At 31.9% G+C, this 5,842-nt stretch overlaps 1 long non-coding RNA gene across 1 annotated transcript; it reads right to left on the reverse strand.

Annotated features, from left to right (window-relative positions):
• Positions 1-4,264: 4,264 nt before the first annotated feature.
• Positions 4,265-5,270, reverse strand: LOC146861978 (uncharacterized). The gene is made up of 3 exons (XR_014978355.1): positions 5,210-5,270; positions 4,638-4,707; positions 4,265-4,547 (listed from the first exon to the last, which is right to left on the reverse strand). It is a non-coding gene; the product is annotated as an uncharacterized LOC146861978 (long non-coding RNA).
• Positions 5,271-5,842: the final 572 nt, after the last annotated feature.

Consider the following 5,842-nt stretch of genomic DNA (forward strand, 5'->3'; position numbering starts at 1 on the left):
AGAATAGTAAATTAATTAAGTTCAGTGTCCAGCACTTATTTTAATTTAATATAGACTGGAGTGGGAATAGTAAATTAATTTAGTTCAGTGTCCAGCACCTACCTTAATTTAATATAGGTTGGAGTGAGAATAGTAAATTAATTAAGTTCAGTGTCCAGCACTTATCTTAATTAAATATAGAGTGGAGTGGGAATAGTAAATTAATTTAGTTCAGTGTCCAGCACCTACCCTAATTAAATATAGGTTGGAGTGAGAATAGTAAATTAATTAAGTTCAGTGTCCAGCACTTATTTTAATTTAATATAGACTGGAGTGGGAATAGTAAATTAATTTAGTTCAGTGTCCAGCACCTACCCTAATTTAATATAGTTTGGAGTGAGAATAGTAAATTAATTAAGTTTAGTGTCCAGCACTTATCTTAATTAAATATAGAGTGGAGTGGGAATAGTAAATTAATTAAGTTCATTGTCCAGCACCTACTGTAATTTAATATAGTTTGGAGTGAGAATAGTAAATTAATTAAGTTCAGTGTCCAGCACTTATCTTAATTAAATATAGATTGGAGTGGGAATAGTAAATGAATTCAGTTCAGTGTCCAGCACATACTCTAATTAAATATAGGTTGGAGTGAGAATAGTAAATTAATTAAGTTCAGTGTCCAGCACTTATTTTAATTTAATATAGACTGGAGTGGGAATAGTAAATTAATTTAGTTCAGTGTCCAGCACCTACCCTAATTTAATATAGGTTGGAGTGAGAATAGTAAATTAATTAAGTTCAGTGTCCAGCACTTATCTTAATTAAATATAGAGTGGAGTGGGAATAGTAAATTAATTTAGTTCAGTGTCCAGCACCTACCCTAATTAAATATAGGTTGGAGTGAGAGTAGTAAATTAATTAAGTTCAGTGTCCAGCACTTATTTTATTTTAATATAGACTGGAGTGGGAATAGTAAATTAATTTAGTTCAGTGTCCAGCACCTACCCTAATTTAATATAGGTTGGAGTGAGAATAGTAAATTAATTAAGTTTAGTGTCCAGCACTTATCTTAATTAAATATAGAGTGGAGTGGGAATAGTAAATTAATTAAGTTCATTGTCCAGCACCTACTGTAATTTAATATAGTTTGGAGTGAGAATAGTAAATTAATTAAGTTCAGTGTCCAGCACTTATCTTAATTAAATATAGATTGGAGTGGGAATAGTAAATGAATTCAGTTCAGTGTCCAGCACATACTCTAATTAAATATAGGTTGGAGTGAGAATAGTAAATTAATTAAGTTCAGTGTCCAGCACTTATTTTAATTTAATATAGACTGGAGTGGGAATAGTAAATTAATTTAGTTCAGTGTCCAGCATCTACCCTAATTTAATATAGGTTGGAGTGAGAATAGTAAATTAATTAAGTTCAGTGTCCAGCACTTATCTTAATTAAATATAGAGTGGAGTGGGAATAGTAAATTAATTTAGTTCAGTGTCCAGCACCTACCCTAATTAAATATAGGTTGGAGTGAGAATAGTAAATTAATTAAGTTCAGTATGTAGTGGGAGTAGTATGTTAATTAAGTTTGGTAAATAGCAAATATTAGAATTAATTATAGAGTTGAATAAGAATAGTTAAATTTATTGGATTTAATTGACAAAAAATCTGTAGATTTTAGTTTGGGTTGGATAAAACATAGAAGTTATATCAGAATGCAAATTCCAAATTATTTTTAAATTAAATAGTAGATAGGAAAATAATATTTATTTTATAGTTGTTGGAATGTATATTCATTCGAGAGAAAATTTTGTTTATTATTACGCATATTTTAATAATTACATCATTGCAATAAACATGTCTGATATATACCATACGAACTGTCTAAAGATATCGACCTATTACCTAGATTGAACTCTGGGTCCTGCCGATTTCGTCATACTACCCCCCGTTTTGACGTGTAAATATTTCTTATTGTTGAAACTCGCCTTGAAAATCCCATGTTTGTGCGAAATGCATTGGCTGCGGATCTGGTCTCACTAAATCTTGGAATAAAGGAATTCAAGCAAATACTCAACTACTGTGTGGATTCGAAACACAAAAGTTTATTTTGACATTAATTTACATTTCTTCCAATATGTTGCCTCTCATACTTGTGGATAATTGTTGTCTTGGTGGTCATTTGAGCAGCTGACCATTTGAGGTGGGCAATATTATCGTTACTGACTAAGTGAAAAGTCCAGGCTGAGCATTCACCTAAAACCGTGCTGCTTTAATTTTCAAACTTCCTATGTTTGTTTGGTTCTTTTATTTTGTAACCGCTCGCTATTGTTTTGGGTTATTTTGGTCTAATCCAGGTCGCGGTTCGGAGCTGTTTCGCGTTTGAGAAGGTAAGAGTTATTTGCTTTATTATTAAATAGTTTTAAGTGTTTTGTGGAAGTAGTTATGTTGTAATAAGTGTGTATTGATTGATGTTTTAGAAGTTAGGGTGTTAGTAATAGTTTGTATACGGTTTTATAATTAACGTTGTGTTCCGTGTTTGTGGCTTTGTTAGTGTTTTGGTATTTCGGTGTGTTAAAGTTTTATAGTGTTTGAATAACGTTTGTAGTGAGGTTTGTACGTGCATTTTGTGTGTTTGTGGGTGGGTGGGAATGTTTGTTTCTGTTTTGTAGGTTTTACGGAGAAGATATTTTCGTCGGTTTCAAACACCTTATTTTTTTAAAGGAAGTGTGTATTAGTTGTGTTTACTAATGTTTATTTAACACTTCCTTTATTGTTCGGGTTTCCAGGAGCGGTTATTTACCTTTTTTATATTTTTCGGGATTTTTATGGTTAATGGATAGTCATTTTTTGGATAACTATGGATTTTGAACTCCCTGGATTTATTTGGAAGGAATGTTATTATCCCATTGGAGATACTACACAGGTAAGTTCATTTAAATATTTTTATTGTTGGTGGCGAAACCTTATATATTTAATATTGTTGTTGTGTACTTGGTTTGTTTAATTATGTTGTCTAAATATATGTCCATATAATTCATGTATATATTTTAGACCACATAATTAAATATGTGATATAATAAAGTGGATTATTTATGTTGTGATAGTTGTTTTAGTAGAATTGTGGGTTAATATTTAGAAAAGGGTTTAGAAGAGAGTTTGAGCTATTATATTTAAGTACTCAAGTCCTCTTGTGGATGGGTATAGCTGTACCTGTTGTTGTAGGTAATTATACATTTGAGTAGTTTGTCTAGACTGTTTTGGTTTTAATTGTAGGACAGATTGTTGCATTCTTAATTCTTGGAAACTTTGTTCCTTTTGTATGGCAATTAGTAGTTTTTGTAGTGTTGGAGTTGTTCTCCCAGTAGAAGTTAGGAATGCATTATGCCAGCCCTCGACGGCGTTGTTAGTTTTGGCTTGTTGGTTGAGTGTACTTACATATACATTCCACCAAGGTATTTGGAACTTGGGCTGACGTCTATGGCCTGATCTGTGCAGTCTCCCCACCCAGGTATCCTCAAAATAATCTAACAGGGGAGATAACTTTACTTCATTTTGTTTGTAGAATGGACTTTCTAATAAAAGATTGTAATGTTCTGCAACATCTGTGGTTGGTACATAAGCTAGGGCTGTTAGAAGTTTTATTTGATGTGCAAAACTTATGTTAGTGGCGTATTCTACACTTAGTGAAGATTTTTGTAAATGTCTCCATATACATTGGTTAAGATGGAAGTAACATCCTTGGATAGCTGTATGGGGGTACAGTTTTAGAATGGAATTTATCATGGCTTGCTCAAAGTCTATGATAATTGTTTGAGGGTAAAAATCATTAGATTCTTGTTTTACTTTTCCTAGCATTTCATTATATGTTGTGTTTTGTTTGTTAGGTAATAGTGCATAAATTAAAGGTATGGAAGTGTTGTGATATTGACCGTGTATTGTGTAAAGCTGATAGAATGGTTTTGGGCATATTGTAAAGGTGCCATCCATCATCCATGTTTGGCATTGTTGCAGTTTAGTTATATTGTTTGCAGTAGCAAACATTATGATTCTTTTTTCTGGGCTTTTGTTATCAAAAAAAATAAAAGGTTCATTATTGTGGGTGATACTTAATTCTGGTGGAATGATGATCTCTTGAAAAGTTTTAGGGGATGGTATAGTTGTCGTGGTTGCTTTTTTGGTCCTAGCAATAGTTCTTTTTATAGAAGTAATTGATGGTAATTGGCCTCTTGCTTCTTTGGGCACTCTAGGTAATAGTTCTTTTAGGATTACACTTGTAGCAGTTTGTGAACCTGTGCTTAATTCTTTGATATTTTCAAGAGTTGATCTGACTTCTATTTCAGAGAGATTGGGTGGATGGTTATGCTCTCTTGTATATAGTACAGTTGTTTCTCTTGTTGTTGCTCGGCCGTAGCATTTGTTAGAATAATATTTAGTACACTTCCAGTTCACTTTTCGGTCCGTCTGCTTTTCTTGGGTGTATGTGTAACCCATGTAACACAATAGGAATTTTCCTTTCTGCGAAGTTATAAATTGGGCTTCTTCTGTCATCGTGATGTGTTACAATTCTGGAAAAAATGTATATGAAAATATATGCTATAGTACTTTATATCTTTATATGAAATTAGCAAAAAAGCATTTTTTTTATATATACTTACCAAGTCTTTTTTGTTGTATTTGAATGAAGATGTTGTTTGTCGCAAAAATGTTGTTTAGTTGATTTAGTCTCTGAAAGTTAAAGAACATTTATTGTTGTGGTTGGTTTAGTTTTTTAAGTGGGGTGGTATTGCTGTTTGGTATAGACTATATTTTTATTGAAGAAACTTATTTTATTGTTTTACAAATTAACAATTCAAAAAACATTCCCCCACCTTCATCTGTCCCGGAAGTACCACACATTTATCATCAAGACCAATTATTCAGGAGAATGAACAACCTTTCCACCCAGTTCTCTACCCCCCCCTCCCCCACCACATGTCAATGTACCCCCGTCTCCTACCCCTCTTACTATGTGCCCCTCCTGCCTAATAAATAAGATGCAGTAGCCTAACCTCTCACTAAGCAAACAGAGCCTACCCTCATGCCCAGTGGTATAGACTATAGGTGTTAATTTATACAGGTTTTTTACAATTTAAAAAGAGGACCTGGATTTTTTTAGGGGTTTAGGATGTTTTGGGGTTTGAGTAGGATTTAATTAATATTTTATAAAGTATTTTGATAGTATACTTACTTTTTAGTGAGTCTTTTCTGGCAATCTTCAATATTTTCTTTAGCTGTTTGGAGTAATATCTGTAGTGGAAACATAAAGAGATGGAATATATAAGTTAGTTATTTATTTGAGTAAAGATAAATTAGTGTTTTAGTTTAATTTGGCAGTTTAGTTAGAAAAGAATATTTACTTACGTTTTTAGAATAGTAATAGGATGTAGGTTTCTTCTGTTTAGTAGAGCTTCTTCTTCGTTCAATGCTTTGGTTTAAGGCACCGTGGAACACTTGTTTTAATTGGTTTATATAGTGGTTTCAAATTGTTTCTTGAATGTTATTGGTTGTTTTCTGTATGTGGCCTTTCTATTGGATGGTTTGAATTTTTTTTAGTTAATTGGTTTCCTTTTATGGAAAATGCTAAGTAAGAGTATATTTAGTTTTAAAGGAGGAGAGTTTTAAATTATTATATATAAAAAGATTGTTTATAATGTGTACTAATTTTATTTAAATGTGTTCGAAATGCCAATGTGATCATTATTTTAGTTTTTTTTTATTATGTTGTTAAATATAGAGATCGCTATAAATGTTATGTTTATGTTTAAGTAGAATCTCATTTGAAAATGTATGTTTTGGTAAAATATTGTCTTTATGTTGTTGA

Source organism: Triturus cristatus, chromosome 2_2 (genome assembly GCF_964204655.1).
Source record: "Triturus cristatus chromosome 2_2, aTriCri1.1, whole genome shotgun sequence".
NCBI classification, from domain to species: Eukaryota; Metazoa; Chordata; class Amphibia; order Caudata; family Salamandridae; genus Triturus; species Triturus cristatus.